The sequence below is a fragment of the Hyperolius riggenbachi genome, chromosome 5 (assembly GCF_040937935.1).
Source record: "Hyperolius riggenbachi isolate aHypRig1 chromosome 5, aHypRig1.pri, whole genome shotgun sequence".
NCBI lineage: Eukaryota > Metazoa > Chordata > Amphibia > Anura > Hyperoliidae > Hyperolius > Hyperolius riggenbachi.
In genome coordinates, this window is record NC_090650.1 from 398,200,203 (window position 1) to 398,220,843 (window position 20,641).

A 20,641-nucleotide genomic window follows, 5' to 3' on the forward strand; every position below is an offset into this window, starting at 1 on the left:
CCCCCAGTGGCGTAGCTATGGAACTATGGGCCCCGGTGCGAGTTTTACACGGGGCCCCCTCAAGCACTCTATATGTAACACTTGATACGGCGCAACAAAACCTGCCAAGGTCATCCACAGTATTAGAGGCGCAAGAAGGGGATGGGGAACAGTTTGTTAATGATTACTACTATTTAAAGCATCTATAGAAGTGATTATTACCATCACGGGAACAATAAATAACTAATACTTTGGTTGAGGAAGAGCCCCATGGGGCCCCTCTGGCCCAAGGCCCCGATGCGGTCGCTACCTCTGCAACCACTATTGCTACGCCACTGTTTCCCCCATAGCCTGTAGAGGGAACCTTCGAGTCCCGTCTCTACAGGCATTGCCGGGGAAGCAGCCAAGTCAGTTTTGAGACTCATGAGGGATCATGGTATTATTGTGAAGATTTCTCATCAGTTAGGCCTGGAACCCACTAGAAAAATATACAATGGGATGCGCTAGAAGAGAATAAATAAATCTGTAACCCTACTCAGAGGGGAGCTGTATCCCGTTACACCTTGAACCTATCAAAAACAACTACGGGAACCGTCTACATACAGATGTCAAAAACATTTATTGAAGAGAACCACATATACAATCATATAAAATGACCCTTATCCCCCCTTAAGCTCCCCTGGAACCCACTAGTACATTTTTTTGAGTGTTTAGGGAGTGATTTCAATCACTGGCAATTTCCCTAAACGCTCTGCCAATGTAATTGGATAGGACTGATTCCACAAGAGCGATTGCAATTAAGTTAAATCGCAATAGAAGAACATTGTGATGAAACGCGGAAAAGCCGCTGTCTCTCAAGGCGAGGCGGCTGTTTCCGCGTCCAGCATGGCGTCACAACGCGGAAAAAACGCTGCATGCCGCTTAGGCAGAGCGGCGGAATCCGCATCGGAGGCGGCTCCCGCACTCAGTTCACTGGATACATTGCAAGACAGTACTGGTGTGGCTGGGACTGATAGTCCACCAAGATTCAGACTTACACGCGCGCGAGCACAGAGGCAGAGTTTAAATAGCAGTTAGAAGGGTGTCAGCTGACCAGCTGGGTCAGCTGACAAATTCCACTGCTCTCATTGGACCAGCAATTAGGGAGGTCCTGGAAAGGTCCTAGAGTATATATACTGCTGGTTGTTCACTTGCTCTTTGTCTGGCGTGCGATCACATATGTGGAAGCACCCAGATCCGTAGTCAGATCCGCAAGTGTGCCGGGACCAGCTGGAGCTGTAATCCTACACTTAGCTAGATTTTGTTGATAGCTTAAAGTACTAGTTTGATTGTGATTATTTGTTATGACTTTTGCCTGCCTTGACTACCCTTCTGAACTCTGATCTTGTACCTTGATATTTCTGATACCCTGTTGCCGAACCCCGGCTCGTTTCTAGACTCCGCCTCAGCCTCCTGATTCTGTACCTCGATATTTCTGATACCCCGTTACTGAACCCTGCCTGTACTTAGACTCCGCCTTTGCCTCCTGATCTTGTACTTTATCTGTCCGTGTGTGTACGACCTGGCTTGTCCGACCTCGAGAACCGACCTTACCGTTAGAGGCGGTTCCTCGCTCTGTTAGCGACCTTTCCTCCTGAGGGTCACTTCCAGACATCCTTCCTACTGTCAGTCTGACTCCTCCCGTCTTGGAGAGCTCAGGTCTGCAGAAGGAATCTGTGCAGTACTCCTTGCTGCACTGAGGCCTAGTCCTCAAAGTGTTACTGTTACACCAAACACTACACTCTACTCAGGTGAACAGAGGTTAGCTAGTATATCGGATTATCGGTGAGACTGCAGATCACTTATAATCTGGTATATATCTGTATTCCCAGTGATACTGCAGATCACCGGTAATCAGATCCTCTCTGTGCTTCACCGATCGTTACAGAACGCCAGACCAAATACAAAATGGACGCAAACACTGATTGTCTGGGTGTACTTGCCACTTCGGTGGACAACATCAATCAAGTACTGGGTGCCCACATAACTCTTATTGATGCCCTATCAGGGTCTGTACAAACCCTCCAGACATCAGTGGATCATGTGCGATCCTCTCCTAGCTCTGACATACGTATGCCTGTACCTGAAAGCTTTTCTGGCCACAGATCTGACTTCCGGAATTTTAGGAGTAGAGTATTGTCCTATTTTGAGTTGAGACCCCAATCTTCGGGTACTGAGACCCAGAGGGTCACGTTTATAAAGACTTTGTTGTCTGGCGACTCCCAGTCTTGGGCATATAGCCTGCCCGCCGGAGACAAAGCTCTTACCTCTGTAGAGGAATTTCTTGTCAGGGCTGTCCGATGAGGTCTCTGATTTGATGTTAAGCCAGCCCGAGCCCAGAACAGTCGATGAGGCCATCTCAGCGGCCATCCGAATCGACCGCAGGCTGCGCTACCAAAAACAGACCAGGGGTAGTTCCCGTGTCAGAGGGGTATCTTACACTACGGTCCCAGTGACTCCACCTCCTACTATTTCACCTTCTCCCGTCTTGCCTCCATCCGAGCCGATACAGATTGCTCGGTCAAAATTGACCCAGGTAGAGCGAAGACGGAGAATGACCGAACAGCTGTGTCTGTACTGTGCTGAAGGGGGGCATATAGTACAGAACTGCCCTAACAAGCCGGGAAGATGCTACCGTTTAGGAGTGGTAGGGGGTAGCACCCTAGGTGCCCGGCTCATACCCTTAAACGAAAAACGTTTGCTCCTTCCATGTATGATTACATGGGGGGACAAATCTGAAGCCACAGAAGCCTTTGTTGATTCTGGCTCCGCGGCTAACTTTATGAGTTCAGAGTTCGCAGAAAAGTTGGGCATTCCGCTCACCCCAGTAAAACCACCTATCCAGGTTACTGCTGTGGACGACTCCCCGCTGCAAAGGGACCGTCCGCTGTCTCAGACACCAGAGGTGGAAGTCACTATTGGGGTTCTGCATAACGAAAGTCTAAGTTTCTTTGTATTACACATGACCACCTCCACAATTGTTTTAGGAATGCCCTGGCTGCAGCTCCATTCGCCACAGATTAATTGGGCTACAGGACAATTAACTAGTTGGTCAGACTTCTGTTCCCAACAGTGTCTAGGGAAGGTGACTTTAGGTCAGACCAAGTTGCATGTGGAGGGGGTTCCCGAGCAATACTCCGAGTTCTCGGATGTATTCTGTCCCAAGGCTGCTGACAAGTTACCTCCTCATCGCCCTTTCGATTGCCCCATCGATCTCCGTGCCGGTTGTATGCCCCCTAGGGGTCACCTGTATAATTTGTCTGGACCAGAGAAAATAGCGATGCAGGAGTACATTCGTGAAAATTTAGCCAAAGGGTTCATTCGCCCCTCCCGGTCGCCTGCAGGGGCCGGATTCTTTTTTGTTAAGAAAAAAGACGGAGGGCTGCGACCATGCATCGACTACCGTGGCCTGAATAAAATCACGGTGAAGAATCGTTATCCGTTACCATTGATAGACGATTTATTTACGCAAGTCACCAACGCTAAGATCTTTTCAAAATTAGATCTGAGGGGTGCATACAACCTGGTCCGCATTAGAAAGGGTGATGAATGGAAGACGGCCTTCAACACTCCCGACGGGCATTACGAGTACTTAGTGATGCCCTTCGGGTTGTGCAATGCGCCAGCCGTCTTTCAAGAATTAATCAACGAGGTATTCAGGGAGGTGTTGGGTAGGTTTGTACTAGTATACCTTGACGATATACTAATCTATTCCAACAACCTCCCCGAGCACAGGGTCCACGTTAAATTCGTGTTGGACAAATTGAGGCAAAATATGCTGTATGCCAAGGTGGAGAAATGTATTTTCGAGGTGACCACTGTCACATTTTTAGGGTATGTGATCTCCACCTCAGGCCTGTCAATGGATCCTGCCAAGGTCACAGCTGTCCTGGAATGGCCACAGCCAGTGGGGTTGAAGCCCCTGCAAAGATTTTTAGGTTTTGCAAATTACTATAGGAGGTTCATAAAGGGATACTCCACGATGATTGCCCCTCTTACCAGTCTCACAAAAAAGGGGGCAGATACCAACCACTGGTCTCCTGAGGCTGTGGCAGCTTTTTCTCACTTGAAAAAATTGTTTTGCTCTGCACCCATATTGAGACACGTAGACACCTCTTACCCATTCATTGTGGAGGTTGATGCCTCAGAAGTTGGAGTAGGGGCTGTGCTGTCTCAACGCTCTGGGCTGCAGGGAAGGTTGCACCCGTGTGCCTATTTCTCTCGGAGGTTTTCACCGGCAGAGAAAAACTACGACATAGGCAACCGGGAACTTCTGGCCATTAAATTGGCATTTGAAGAATGGCGCCACTGGTTAGAAGGGGCAGAACACACGATCACGGTGTATACTGATCACAAGAATCTGGAATACATCGAGGGGGCTAAGAGACTAAGTCCCCGACAGGCCCGTTGGTCGTTATTTTTTACGAGGTTCAGATTTATTATCACATACACTCCAGGCAGCAAAAACATCAAGGCAGATGCCCTGTCCAGATGTTTCGAATTAGAGACAGCACAGCCCCCCGCTCCTGAGTCCATCATCCCGCAGAGGCTGGTGTTAGCAGCCACAGAGACCTGGGAGGATTGGACAAAGGTTTTGGGTCCCTTTCAGCAGGATGTCCCTGAGGGAAAACCGGAGGGGGTCTTGTTTATCCCACTGTTTTTTCGTCTACAGGTCTTACAAATGTTTCACGCCCATAAGAGTGCTGGTCACCCTGGTGCTGCCAGAACGCAGGATCTGATTGCCAGGTGTGCTTGGTGGCCTTCTATGGCATCAGACTGCAAGGAATATGTCAGGGAATGTGCGGTATGTGCCAAAAGTAAACCCTCCTGGCAGGCACCTGTCGGTACCTTACAGCCTTTACCCGCCCCGAGTGAACCATGGACCCACTTGTCCATGGATTTTGTGGGTGAGCTCCCCAGGTCTGAAGGCATGTCGGTCATTTGGGTGGTAGTCGACCGCTTCAGCAAAATGGCCCATTTCGTGCCTTTGAAAGGACTCCCCTCGGCCCAAGAATTGGCTGACCTATTCATCGTCCACATTTTCCGGCTGCACGGCATTCCGGAGAACATTGTGTCCGATCGGGGAGTCCAATTTATCTCTAAATTCTGGAGGGCATTTTGCCACCAAATGGGCATGAAGCTGTCTTTCTCGTCAGGCTACCACCCACAGACGAATGGGCAGACTGAACGAATTAATCAGTCTTTAGAACAGTTTTTAAGATGTTACGTTGCGGAGGCACAGAATAACTGGGTGAAGTTTCTGGCTTTTGCAGAATTTGCGCAGAATAATTTAAAGAGTTCTTCTTCTGGTTTTTCCCCGTTCCAGATTGTGACAGGGAGGTCGCCCAAGTTCTCCCCTTTGCCAGTTGCCTCTTCTCCGTTCCCAGCACTGGAGGATTGGCAGAGGTCACTCAGGGACAATTGGGGAATTGTTAGAGATAATTTGCAGAAAGCGTTCCAAAGTCAAAAGGGTCAAGCGGACAAGAGACGTTCCATGGAATGGAAGTTTCAGCCAGGGGATTTAGTCTGGGTGTCCACACGTCACTTGACCCTGAAGCAGCCTTCTGCCAAACTGGGCCCCAGGTTTGTGGGTCCGTTTTCTGTGACCAAAAAGATCAACAACGTCACTTATACCGTTGATCTCCCCGCCAGCATGCGTGGGGTAAGATCATTTCACGTATCCCTGCTCAAACCTGCAGTCCATGTGGGCCCTACTCCTCCTCCTCCTGTCCTGGTGGATAGTCATCCTGAGTTCGAAATAGAGAAAATTTTGGACTCTCGCATTGTCCAGAACTCGGTACAGTATCTGGTACACTGGAAGGGATATGGCATTGAGGAGAGACAGTGGGTACCGGGGACTCGCATGCATGCGGATGAGTTGAGGAAAGAGTTTCATGCCTTACACCCCGAGAAGCCTGGTAGGAGTTGTCCGGAGTCCACTCCTCGAGGGGGGGGTACTGTGATGAAACGCGGAAAAGCCGCTGTCTCTCAAGGCGAGGCGGCTGTTTCCGCGTCCAGCATGGCGTCACAACGCGGAAAAAACGCTGCATGCCGCTTAGGCAGAGCGGCGGAATCCGCATCGGAGGCGGCTCCCGCACTCAGTTCACTGGATACATTGCAAGACAGTACTGGTGTGGCTGGGACTGATAGTCCACCAAGATTCAGACTTACACGCGCGCGAGCACAGAGGCAGAGTTTAAATAGCAGTTAGAAGGGTGTCGGCTGACCAGCTGGGTCAGCTGACAAATTCCACTGCTCTCATTGGACCAGCAATTAGGGAGGTCCTGGAAAGGTCCTAGAGTATATATACTGCTGGTTGTTCACTTGCTCTTTGTCTGGCGTGCGATCACATATGTGGAAGCACCCAGATCCGTAGTCAGATCCGCAAGTGTGCCGGGACCAGCTGGAGCTGTAATCCTACACTTAGCTAGATTTTGTTGATAGCTTAAAGTACTAGTTTGATTGTGATTATTTGTTATGACTTTTGCCTGCCTTGACTACCCTTTTGAACTCTGATCTTGTACTTTGATATTTCTGATACCCTGTTGCCGAACCCCGGCTCGTTTCTAGACTCCGCCTCAGCCTCCTGATTCTGTACCTCGATATTTCTGATACCCCGTTACTGAACCCTGCCTGTACTTAGACTCCGCCTTTGCCTCCTGATCTTGTACTTTATCTGTCCGTGTGTGTACGACCTGGCTTGTCCGACCTCGAGAACCGACCTTACCGTTAGAGGCGGTTCCTCGCTCTGTTAGCGACCTTTCCTCCTGAGGGTCACTTCCAGACATCCTTCCTACTGTCAGTCTGACTCCTCCCGTCTTGGAGAGCTCAGGTCTGCAGAAGGAATCTGTGCAGTACTCCTTGCTGCACTGAGGCCTAGTCCTCAAAGTGTTACTGTTACACCAAACACTACACTCTACTCAGGTGAACAGAGGTTAGCTAGTATATCGGATTATCGGTGAGACTGCAGATCACTTATAATCTGGTATATATCTGTATTCCCAGTGATACTGCAGATCACCGGTAATCAGATCCTCTCTGTGCTTCACCGATCGTTACAAACATGCAGCATTTTGGGAGTGTTTCCATTCGAATGAATTGTATAGGAGCAGGGAAATCGTTCCCAAAATCGCTTGCAAAACGCTATCACAATTTACTAGCAATTGCGATAGCCAGATGTGCCCCCTTTAAATAGCCAAATGTGCCCCCTTTAGATAGCCAGATGTGCCCCCCTTTAGATAGCCAGATGTGTCTTCCTTTAAATAGCCAGGGGTGTCCACCTTTAGATAGGCAGATTTGCCCCCCAAAGATAGCCAGATGTGCCCCTTTAGATAGCCAGATGTGCCCCCCTTCCCCCTGTAGATAGCCAAATGTGCCCCCTTTAGGTAGCCAGATGTGCCCCCCTTTAGATAGCCAGATGTGCCCCCTTTAGATAGCCAGATGTGCCCCCCTTTAGATAGCCAGATGTGCCCCCCTTTAGATAGCCAGATGTGCCCCCCTTCCCCCTGTAGATAGCCAAATGTGCCCCCTTTAGATAGCCAAATGTGCCCCTTTAGATAGCCAGATGTGCCCCCCTTTAGATAGCCAAATGTGCCCCTTTAGATAGCCAGATGTGCCCCCCTTTAGATAGCCAGATGCACCCCACTTTTTCTGCTGCTGTTAACGCTTCTGCACTCCTCTGCAAAGGCAGGGTGAGAAGCAGGGGCACTTTACGCAGCCAGCAAGCCGCCTCCCACGCATGTGGGGGTGCAGCAGCCATGCTGAGTGCCCTCACAGTGCTGCGCCCAGGGACACATGCCCCCTTGCCCACCCATGGCTACTCCTCTGCCCAATACCTTTCACCAGTTCCAGGATAAAAAGGGCCCTAACAGCTCGGCTTTCACACCAGGACATTGTTGTATCCACGCAGAGTCAGTACAAGCTGCTACCAGTCTAAAAATTATTCAGCATGCTACTGGTTAGAGGCACTTGCTGTGTCATTTTATTTTATTATTGCCCTATCTCTCAACATGCTGTAATTGTTGTTCATCTGAGAAGTGGTCAGTCTGGCATGACAGGAACCCCCTTATCTCTGGTGAAAGGGGGCATCGATCCACTGCGCACCACCATATAGTCCACGTTGCTATAGAAACTGAGACAATTACATATTTGTCCATGTAAAGATCTCATTTCCCTGTAATATCACAGAAAATATGATCCCCAGAATGTCATTTTCTGTGTGACTGAGCAGGAACGAATTAGCTGACGCATTTATATGGCAGAGCGCTCCGGAATGACGCATCACAACCACTCAGCCGTTTAACCTGAAACTCCCAGCGTTACCGCCGGCTGATGGGCAATAGTGCAGAGATCAGCTGTATTCTAACTTCGCTTTATGTTATTAGTATTACCAAAATAAAACCTTCTCCCATCAGTCACTGCTTTAATTATTTTTTTCCTCTTCAGTAATCTTTTAGCAGTTTAGCACATATGCACACCATATAACAGCCTTGGGCATGCAATAATACAGGTGTCTCTGCTCATAGGAGAACTCAGCAATGCATTTAGGCTACTTGCACACCAAGACGTTGCGTTAGGTGCTACGTTAAGGTCGCATAACGTGCACCTAATGCAACGCATGGTGGTGCGGGAGAGGACGGTAGAGTGAGCCGCGTTAGGCGGCTCTATCCGTATAAGGTCTCCCAGAGTGGCGCTGATTGGCCGGTGGGACCACGTGATGCGGAGCGAGACACTCCGCATCACGTGGTCCCGCCGGCCAATCAGCGGCCGCCAGTGCAGTGAATATTAAGTAGCCATATGCGCGGCTACTGTAGCAGCATCTTCCCGCCTCCTCTCACCCCCCACTGCGCATGTGCAAACAGTCTAACGCGGCTATAGCCGCTCTAACGCCGTAGCATGCTGCACTTTCGGCAGAACGTGCAGCATTACATGTAACGCAACGTGGGCTGTGTGAACAGCCCACTTGTGTTACATTGCTGTGCGTTGGGGGAGCGTTGCAGGCGCACTTAGTGCGCCTGTAACGTCTTAGTGTGTAAGCAGCCTAAAGAGGCACTGTAGTCACATATAGTGGAATGCAATAAACTACAGGTAATACCCAACTTCCGAACGCCCAACTTACGAACGGCAAACCGATACGAACGGACTGGATGGACTGAATTCTGTGATTCTGTGGGAACAAGTCAAAAATGTTTTTCAAATAGACCTTGTAGTTTTTGAGAAAATCGATTTTAAAAAAATTCAAAGAATTTTTTTTTTAACTCTACACTAATTTATATAGTGACTTTAGTATGTTTTGAGTTTTGCATACACAAACGTGACATAGTGGGGGACACTGAAGGCACGGCACAGGGGAACAGAGGTGACACAGAGGGGGACACTGGAGGCACAGAGGAGGTACAGGGGACAGAGATGGCACAGTGTTCCGACTTAAAGGGCAACTGAAGTGAGAAGACTATGGAGGCTGCCATGTTTATTTCCTTTTAAACAATACCAGTTGCCTGGCAGCCCCTGCTGGCCTGTTTGGCTGCAGAAGTGTCTAAATAACACCAGAAACAAGAATGCAGCTAATCTGTCAGATCTGTGTAACGATCGGTGTAACACAGAGAGGATCTGATTATTGGTGATCTGCAGTATCACCAAAATACAGATATATACCTGATTATTGATGATCTGCAGTATCACCGATAATCAGATATATTACTAACCTCTGGACACCTGAGTGATATGAGTGTTTGGTGCAACAGTAATACTTTGAGAACAATACCAGGTAGACAGGTACAAGGCAGTAAGGAATACTGCTAGAGTATGTACCTTCCAACAGCCTGAGACTCTCCCGCAGGGAGGAGTCAGATTGGGAGAGGGAAGGACCAGAGCGTGAGTGACACCAATAGAGGATGTCACTGACTGGTCGGTGAACTATCTCTAAACTGGGGAGATAGCTTTCAAGGTCGGACAAGCCAGGTCAGCAACACACGGACATACACAGTACAAAGACAGGAGGCTGATTTGGTAATCCAAAGGCAAGCAGGGTTTGGCAACAGAGAATCAGATATAGCGAAGTACCAAATCAGTGAACAGAAGAGTAGTCAGGAAAGCAGAAAGTCATAACAGATAATAAACAATGCCTAGTCTTGTGTGTGAGCTCTGTGATCATCAACACCCTGGAACTAGTCTGAAGTATAACAGAATGGTAACACAAGTTTCAAATCTTGGGTGTGAGGTCCTTGATCATCAACACCCTGGAACTAGTCTGAGGTATAACAGAATGATAACACAAGTCCCTAATCTTGGGTGTGAGGTCCTTGATCATCAACACCCTGGAACTAGTCTGAGGTATAACAGAATGATAACACAAGTCCCTAATCTTGGGTGTGAGGTCCTTGATCATCAACAACCTGGAACTAGTCTGAAGTATAACAGAATGAGAACACATATTCCTAATCTTGGGTGTGAGGTCCTTGATCATCAATACCCGGGAACTAAGCTGAAGACTAACAGAATGATAATACAGATTCTGACAATAAGGTCTGAGTGCTACCACGTAGTGATTGCAACGGCAGACAACCAGCGAATGACCAGCACCCAGTATATATAGCCCAGCGCTCTCCAGCGCCTCCCCTAAATGCTGGACCAATGGGAACTGGTACAATCGTCAGCTGACCGGCTTGGTCAGCTGACTCCCTTCTGGCTGTCATAAAAGTTCTGCCTCTCAACGCGCGCGCGCGTCCTTCTTAACCTGTGTGGACTATCAGTCCCAGCCACACCAGACATGTCTTGCGTACCACCCGCCACGCTGGACGCGGAGCCAGCCGCACTGCTATCAAGGCATGCGGCGGTTTCTCCGCGTTCAGCCATACTGACAGATGTAGGCCTACGCGTGCAAACCGCCGCGTTGGACGCGGAATCAGCCGCCTTGTTCTGAGCGCACGCGGCGGCTTTTCCGCGTTTTCTCACAATCTGGCAATAATGTCAGAAACACCTGATCTGCTGCATGCTTGTTCAGGGCCTACAGCTGAAAGTATTAGAGGCAGAGGGTCAGCAGGGCTGCCAGGCAACTGGTATTGCTTAAAAGGAAATAAACATGGCAACCTCCATATACCACTCTCTTCAGTTGTCCTTTAAGAACAGATTCAGATTAAGAACAAACCCACAGCCCCTATCTTGTTTGTTAACCGGGGACTAACTGCATTCAGGATACTAACTTCTGTGGTAAGTTTCCTGGTTTCAGCATCACACTTCTTATAGCTATATATCGCTGTATATTGTATGTAGCTCCGCCCTCCCAGTGATGTTTAGCGTAGGCCAGTGATGGCTAACCTTGGCACTCCAGCTGTGAAAAAACTACAAATCCCATCACGCCTCTGCCTCCCTGAGTTATTCTTAGAGCTGTCAGAGTATTGCAATGCCTCATGGGACTTGTAGTTCCACCACAGCTGGAGGGCCAAGGTTAGCCATCACTGGCCTAGGCTGATTAGACAAGACAAATAACATTTATATCTCGCTTTTCTCCTGGCGGACTCAAAGCGCCAGAGCTGCAGCCACTGGCGCGCTCTATAGGCAGTAGCAGTGTTAGGGAGGCATGCCTAAGGTCTCCTAGTGAATAGGTGCTGGCTTACTAAACAGGCAGAGCCAAGATTCGAACCCAGGTCTCCTGTGTCAGTGGCAGAGCCCTTAATCATTCCAGCCACTGGAATATGTATGTGGAATCCCCCCCCCCCCCCCAAAGGACTTTTGAGGCGAGCTTACAAATCTATTATTTACTCACCTGGGGCTTCTTCCAGTCCCGAGCAGCAGTCTCAGTCCCTCGTTGCAGCTCTGGTGGTCCTAGGTGTCCCTGCTGGCCGCCCGCAGTGATGGCGACCCACTCGTGCCCGCGTCATCTGGTGCGTACAGCGCGAGATGACGTGGACGCGCAGGCAGGCGCAGAAGAGCCAATGCCGCCGGTTGGTTGCCATATTTGTGGGCAGCCAGCGGGTACATCGAGAACCACCAGAGCTGCAGCGAGGGACTGAGACTGCTGCTCGGGGCTGAAAGAAGCCCCAGGTGAGTAAAAATAGATTTGTAAGCTCACCTCAGAAGTCCTTTAAGCTTTCTGGGAGGCCACGTATATTTTCTATTAACTTTAGAATTCTGAGTAGCAATACATTCCGCAGAGATCACCTGCCAGTACTAAAGATGTTGCCCCCTGTGATATTTTTAGCATATACATCAGAATGAGGACAGATTTTAAAATGAGTGAACACTGACTAGATGATTTATACGTGTATATTGTAAAAATAAACATTGAGTTTTACCTGTTTAGCTGTTAATTTTAAGCTGTGTTTAATGCTTTAAACCGTAGATGAAATTTAAGTGTAATACCGCTTTAAAAAAGAGGAAATTCTAATTCTTAGCCTTTCTGCGGATTTTATGACTGACTGTGATAGATAGGTGTCCACTAGGGGCACTCTTCCTACACGTCTGAATACCTCCGCTAATGGATGTTACATTTGACTTCCCCAGGGACCCCTCTCTCCGGCAGCCCAATTTAGCAATGTGATATTGCCTCGTTAGTATGGTGAGGGGCTGGAGCCCTAGCAGGATGGGAGCTGGCTTGTAAATTGATTTTATGCAGACTATATTAAGGGCTGAGGGGAGGGGGGGGGACAGATTTCTCAGGGGTCTGATAGATTGAGGGGGGCACTGCACTCTCTTAGGAAGAGGGGGGAATCTGCGTAAGAATATCAATTTATTTTTGCTCATAGCGAACATATTTCTTCCTAAACAATAACCGGGGCAGATTATTATTACTACACCAGTGTGAAGGAAAAATAATAGCAGAAGGGGTACGATAATAGTCATTTTTATTACCTGACATTTTATTATCCATTTTGCAGTTTTATATTATTGTGATTATGAGTGTGAAGAAAAAATGTAGCTGCAGCAGAATTATAATAATAATAATATTTTTTTATTGGTTACCATTTTATTACCAATTTTTCAATGTCATTTTTATTGTTATTACCCAGTTAGTAGACAAATTAAAGTACTAGTAGTAATAATAGTAAGAATAAATATAGCAGTAGTATTAGTAGTAATAGGATTGTTATATATATTTTTCACAGTATTATTATTGTATTATTATTGCTTTTGTGTTGTAGCACTGAAAGGCCATTCTTGTGTATAAAAACGTTCATTAAAATGCTAATAAATCCAGCTTGCATGCAAATTTAAGGCTACCTCAATTTGCATAAAATTAGTATAAACTTTGCATCAACTTGAAATTATTAGCATCTCATTGGCCATGAGTTAAAGCAGGGTTACGCCAATTTTGTATGCAAATTTACATAGCTTGATAATTGGACCAATAGAATCCTGCCAAGGTGGAATTTGATTGGTCCAATTTAAATCTGCATAAGGTTGCAAACAAAATTTGCATAATCCTGCATCAGTTTGGCATTACATACTGGCCATTCTTACGCATTGCCTGGACAGGTAAGTACTTTCCGCTGTGAGTACTCTGTTGTGGCAAAACGATAGGCCTAGACTAAAGGTGCGTACACACATGCGACTATAGTCGTTTGAAACGATCGTTTAAAAAAAAGCAGCCAACGACCATTAAGTCTAACGATGGACGAGCTAGATCGTTAAAAACGAACGATCTAGCTTGGCGGATTTTTTTCAACGACGATCGTTTGCAAAAGTAGTACATCGTTGGAAACGGTCGTTCGTACTAGGCTTGACATGCGCATTTCACTATTTCTCCTTGGAACGTTTCATTTTTATGCACAAGCGCAATAGTTGCTTTACGTGATGTAACGTTCGTTCTAACGATCAGATCGTTACACACTTTTAAAAACTAACTTTACTTAGGTCGTTCTTTCATCAGTTAACAGTTCGTTTGTCGTTCACATGTCTGTACGTAGCTCTAGGTGGCCTCTCAATTTGCTCTGTGCAAATGCCCAGTTCGTCCCAATGAAAGCCCTGTCTACATTTAAAGATAAAATAATATATGTGCTTGAAGTTTTGACCCCAAAGTGACAGTGAAGTCCCCAGTTTAACTTACTTAGGGCTTCTTCCAGCCCTTTGTAGTCATCTTGGTCCCTCGCTGTTCTTCTCACTTCAGTGGCATTTAGGCGAAATTTGGTTGCTCGATAAATAATAAGATTGTAACGATCGGTGTAACAGAGAGGGTCTGATTACCGGTGATCTGCAGTATCACCGAGAATACAGATATATACCCGATTATAGATGATCTGCAGTATCACCGATAATCAGATATATCTCTAACCTCTGGACACCTGAGTAATATCTGAGTGTTTGGTGCAACAGTAATACTTTGAGGAGAGCACCCGTACAGAGGGTGCAAGGCAGTAGGAGGTACTGCCTAAAGAACAGATTCCTTCCAATGGCCTGAGGCTCCCCAAGGGGCGGAGCCAGGCTGAGAGTGGGAAGGACCAGAGTGTGAGTGACACCAGGGGTGAAGTGTCACTGACTGGTCTGTGAACTATCTCCCAACAGGGGAAATAGTTCTCGAGGTCGGACAGGCCAGGTCGGCAATAGACAGACAGATCAGGTGCAAAGACAGGAGACAGAATCGGAATCCAAGGACAAGCAGAGTTCGGCAACAGAGTATCAGATATAGCGAAGTACCAATTCAGAGATCAAGAGAGTGGTCAGGAAAGCAGGAAGTCATAACAGATAATAACAATGCCTAATCTTTAGGTGTGAGCTCCGTGATCATCAACACCCTGGAACTAGTCTGATATATAACAGAGATAGTAATACAGTTCCCTAGTCTTGGGTGTGAGTTTCTTGATTATCAACACCCTGGAACTAGTCTGAAGTATAACAGAATGATAATACAGTTCCCTAGTCTTGGGTGTGAGTTCCTTGATCATCAACACCCTGGAACTAGTCTGAAGTATAACAGAGAAATAACACAGATTTTAGCAAAAGGTCTGAGTGCTACCACGTAGTGATCGCAACGGCAGATACCAGAGAAATGACCAGCACCCAGTATATATACCCTAGCTGTGAGAATCTGCTCAGCTGCCTGTGCAGACAGGCAGCGTTTTGACCACTGTTCACGTCTGCATTCTGCAGGTCTCTTTAAGAGAGACCTTCTGTCAGTTCTGCAGCTTGTGTTGCTGAGGAATTTGCATACATTAGTCATGCAAATCCCTTACCTGCCTTCTTTTGATGACTGGCACTATAAAAGCATTCTGCTCCCAGAATGCTTTGCTGGACATTTCCCTTCCATGGTCTGTTCCTGATGGACACTGCTGGAGTGTCAGCCGTTGCTATGTAGTATACACTCCTAGTGAGTGTCAGCCATGCTACTTCTCGTTGAAGATTAGTTTAGAGTTATTCGTGGGACTGCGCTAGGCAGATTCCCTAGTCTAGTTAGGATTGTATTATTTGTATTGCCTGTTCTGTCTGTCTGTGGGGTGCTAACCAGAGCAGCGGTTGCTACTGGTAGGCCCTTCTGTTCTGTTATTATCTTCTCTGGATCGCACTAGTCTCTTTGCGCTAGTGCTGTGGATCCTTCTGTTCTGTCTTCTGGGATCGCGCTAGCCACTTTTCGCTAGCGCTGGGGATCCTTCTGTTCTGTCTCCTGGGATCGCGCTAGCTACTTTTCGCTAGCGCTGGGGATCCTTCTGTTCTGCTACTCTGTACCTGGATCGCGCTAGCCACTTTTCGCTAGTGCTGTGGATCCTTCTGATCTCTCTTCCTGAATCGCACTAACCGCTAGCGGTAGCGGCTGTGGATCGTTCTGATCTGTGTTTTTGCTTGGATCACACTTGCTCTGACGGAAGAGCGGTGGATCCTTTCTGCCTAGTTCCTGTTTCACGTTTGTCTGTCTTGTCTGATTCGAAACGCTTGCTGTAGGCTCGGTGAGGTAACCGTTAAGCCAGCGCTCGCGTCCTCTGTTTCGTGTTTGTCTGTCTTTGGTTAGTTAGGCGTGCTTGTCTCTGTTGGGCGTAACACGCGGAGACCGCGCACGAACGCGTGCACTGTTGCGAATGAGTGCGGTGTTCGCGTTCAGCTAGCGTTTGTTATTTTCTTTATCTTTCTCATTGTATGATTTGCTGTGCCTTTGCTACCCTTGTGCTCTGTCCTGCTCAGTCTTGTGTCGCTATTGGCAATCGCCATTCTTGCGATTGCGTTTCCTACTTCGTTTCCGCCGTTGTGTGTTCGCCGTCGCTGGGTGGCGACTAATTTGGTGGGCACACATTGGTTCTGTCCCTTTGCTCTGTTCCCTGTGGGCTATCCAGCCCTGCCTGATTGTACCTTGTCCCGGATCTCTACAATTCCCATTTGGCATCTGTGGCTGTGCAGCGGCTGTGTTCGCCTGCACTCCACAGCGCCATCTGCCGGTGGGAATTGCCCTCTGCGGGTGCATAGCACCTAGCCTGGGTGTCCGCAATAATACGCTTGTGGAGGAAATCCGCTGCGTCAGCGCACGTCTGGTGCGCTGGCCACGGAGACGATTCCGCAATCGTTACACTAGCGCTCTCCAGCGCCTCCCCTAAGTGCTGGACCAATAGGAAGTGGTAGAATCGTCAGCTGACCGGCTTGGTCAGCTGACACCCTTCTGGCTGTCATAAAAACTCTGCCTCTCAGCGCGCGCGCGTCCTTCTGAACCTGTGTGGACTATCAGTCCCAGCCACACCAGATCTGTTTTGCAATGTATCCGCTGTGCAGGACGCGGAACCAGCCGCACCGCTATCCGAGCACGCGGCGGTTTCACCGCGTTCCGCCATGCGGACAGATGTAGGCCTATGCGTGCAAACCGCCGCGTCGGACGCGGAATCCGCCGCCCTGTTTACTGGGCATGCGGCGGTTTCTCCGTGCTCCGTCAGGCTAGTGGATGCAGGCCCATGCGCGCAAACTGCCATGTTGAACACGGAATCAGCTGCCTTACCTTGAGTACTCGCGGCGGCTTTTCCGCGTTTTCTCATAAAGATATCCAAATTATCACTTGTTGCCGCACTTTGAGGCCCTGTTCACAGTGGTCAGTTGTGTTGCAGAATAATTCTGCATGTCAACTCACTACCCATACAACTCTATGGGGCCGTTCACAGTACTGCGTGGTAACCAATCACATTTTTCTAACTCGCTGCATTCAAGCTTTGTATTCTAGTCTATGCCCAGTCTCCATTGCAGAGTTCACACTTATTATAATGCATGCATTATACAACTAACCACTGCTGTGAACCTAGCCTCAATGGGCAACTATGACTCCTTATAATTATGTTTATTGCGGGGGGGGGGGGGGGGTTCGGGGATGAGCTAGGGACGTTGCTAGCCCCAAAGATCAGTGGCATGTGCCCCAGATCTATTCTGTGGTGCCCCGAATGTCCCCCAGGCTGGGTAGAGCCACCACAGGACCTAGCATGCCCCACAGAGGGACCCAGCATGGCACTACACATTATCCAGCATGACACCACAGCACCCAGCATGGCATTATAGCATCCAGCAAGCCCCATAGAGGCACCATAGCATGAAACCACTGCAATGGGGGTATGCTGGGTGCTATGGTACCTCTATGTGGGCATATTGGGTGCTGTGTTGCCATGCTAGATGCTGTGATGTCTTTATGGGAGCATGCTGGGAGTTGTGGTGTCAGATACCTCTATTTATGTGATGTGCTGCGTTTTTCTTTTGTATCAATGGAGAGGGGGGCTTCATCCAACATTTTGCTGGGCAGGCCTACTTAGACCGCTGTTAAGTTCATGTAAATTTGGCTCCACCCAAGACCACGCCCACATTCCGGTGCATGGCCACACCACTCTTACGGCTGGAGTGCATAAAAGTGCCCCAGATCTCTTAGGATCCTAGGAACGCCCCTGGGATAAGTGATTGGCAGCAGGGAGGGTTCTGTGTGAGAGTAGTAGAATATCGGTAAATCGGTAAATTTACATATATTCTACTATCGCCTTTCCTGAATGCCCACATTTCCAGCCACCCATTTATTACGTATGTGCTCTCCCCTCCCTGTTCCCCAAAGTTTTGCGTCAGGTCCCTCTGCAGCGACAGGATATACCTCAACTGTCTCCCTCCCTCATCAGCAGCACAGAAAATGAGTTTACCCTTCTGAGATTTCATTTCCCATTTCTGCCCAATATGATGGCTCTCATTATCCGCTGACATCTCAGATTGATTTCTGCCTGTCTTGCTGGAGAGGGGGGAGGGAGGGGGGTTCCCACTTCTCTGCAGTAACAACCCTCCCCACCCCCCCCACCCCCACACACACACACACACACACTCTCCAGGGGGCTGCTGTTTATTGGTGACCCCCTTTAATTACACTTCCTGAACCATACAGGGAATACCTAGTCTGGTCAAATTAAATACACTTTTTCCATGATATGTTCTGCGGTCCAAAATATATTCCCAGCAGTTCAATATGAATTCACATCTGGGCCATATTTCCTATATTAAAATACAATAAGTGTGATTCATTTCCAGAATTCAATTGCTAACACTGGCCGTCCGCATTACAATTCTTATTGGGGTTGATGGAAATGTTCAGTTACAGTTGTGTGCAGTGCAGCATGGGTACGTCTTCATAGAACAGCTCTATTATTGCTATTTATAATTGTATATATAGCACCAACATATTATGCAGTGCTGGACACTAGATAGGGATACATACAATGTTAGCAAGGGGTATCAGACATAATTGTAGCACAAGGTATACAACACAGAACAAAAATTATACAAGGCAGTGGCATACAGAAGCATGATCAGCAATTAAAGTCCGAGTCAGTCCACGGGAAAGGTGTTATTAATGAGGGTGCATGATCAGGAAGGATGCATGGGGGGGGGAGGTCAGAACGTAATAAAAGGGGACCTGGGGATTTATACCACCGCGGGGGATCGCATGGCCCCGGGTGGGTTTTTTAAAAAATAAAAATAGTATTAGATCATGTAGCTAGCACTTGGCTAGCTACATGTTGCCCCCGATCGTCGCCGGCACCCTCTGATGCCCCTGATCGCCACCCTTATACAAACCTAAGGCCGGTCCTGCTAATGAGTAAGATGTTTACCAACTACAATGGCCGTTCCTGAGCTAGGCTACTACCAGGAAAGGTCATCATTTCTCTGTATGAGAGTTCAGTTGAATGAAACAGAATTAACGTCACATGAAAGTAAATGGAAATTGATAAGAAAAGATAAGAGAATTGATTGGACAATTGATCGAAAAGAAAATCGACCAGAAAATTGCATCGTGTGTACCTAGCATCATATTCAAAGTCTATTCAGTCAGTTTACTTCTCTACTACATATAGTTTTGGTAAGATCAAGTTTGTATCATTGATGTGGACCTTTAGTTATACAGTTACAATTACATAAGGTTATTTTCACTTTCTTTCTTTTATTTTTCTTTAAAATCTTGATTTTTAAACCTTATAACCAAAATTGAAACAGGGGAGTCTAGGAAATTGCTATTTAGATTCCCTTTACCTGGGTCAGCTGGGTAACGTACTGGTAAGCAGGGCCGGATTTGTACTTTCCAGCACCCTAGGCTGGCTGTGACCAACCGCCCCCCCCCATTCTGTCCAACTCTGACTAGTTTGAACGCCCCCCCCCCCCCCCCCCTCTGTTTTGCTGCTTTGCCCTGTTCACAGAGGCGGGACAAGGTCCTCCAGCACCCAAGGCTGAGACACCAAAGTGCGCCCCTCCATCCCTCCCACCCCAGCCGTCACACACTGATTGCTATTAGAGTAAGAGGCACCCCAGGGCCCCCAACACCTTAATCTCTAGTTATCTGGCTTGTTGTCACTTCCATGTATCTCCTTTTCTTATTTCTTTCTGCTTCAAACACAATTAGGAATGACAGCTGAATGAATTGTGCGCCCCCTCCTACACTGCGCCCTGAAGTTGGAGCCTCTCCAGCCTGTGCCTCGGCCCGGCCCTGCCCGTTCAACAAAGAAGCAGTGCATGCTCTGTCCACTCCATGTAATTTTGCGCTCCTGTCTGCATGCACAGCAGGCGATAGTGTTCTGGGCTTGCATACTTCAGAAATGATGCTCATGTATGAGCACTCAGCAGCACTTGTCAAGTACACATACCCATAACACTCCCTCGGCTCCTGTGCACATGCATACAGGAGTGCAAAATCACAAGGAGCCCCAGTGGACAGCGCTGCTTCTTTGTCCTCTGTGCTCCTTGCTGCTGTCAGAGCCACAAATAGGGGACAGTGCAGCACAATGCAGAGAAGCCCATCCAAAACAGAAGACAGGTAAGTAGAAGGATCCGACACTACACACACTGGCATAGATGTAGTGTAATGCTATGTACACATGGTGCAATTGTCTGACAGATTTACTGTCAGGTCGATTATTTCCATCATGTCTGATCTAATTTCAATTTTTCAATCAATTTGCTGTTCACTTCTATGAAAAAACATTCAGAAAATTGATTGGAAAGCATATCGGACATGTTGGAAATAGTCGATGTGACAGTAAATCTGTCAGAAAATTGCATTGTGTGTACCCAGCATAAGCTCAGGTGTACTTTACACAGTGACAATTTAGCACTTAAGACAGATCTTAAAATCAGTCAGCAGGAAGTTTTGTAACAGAATAACACTTTTTATTGGCTAACCAAAAGAAAAACAGTGAGAGCCGTCTTC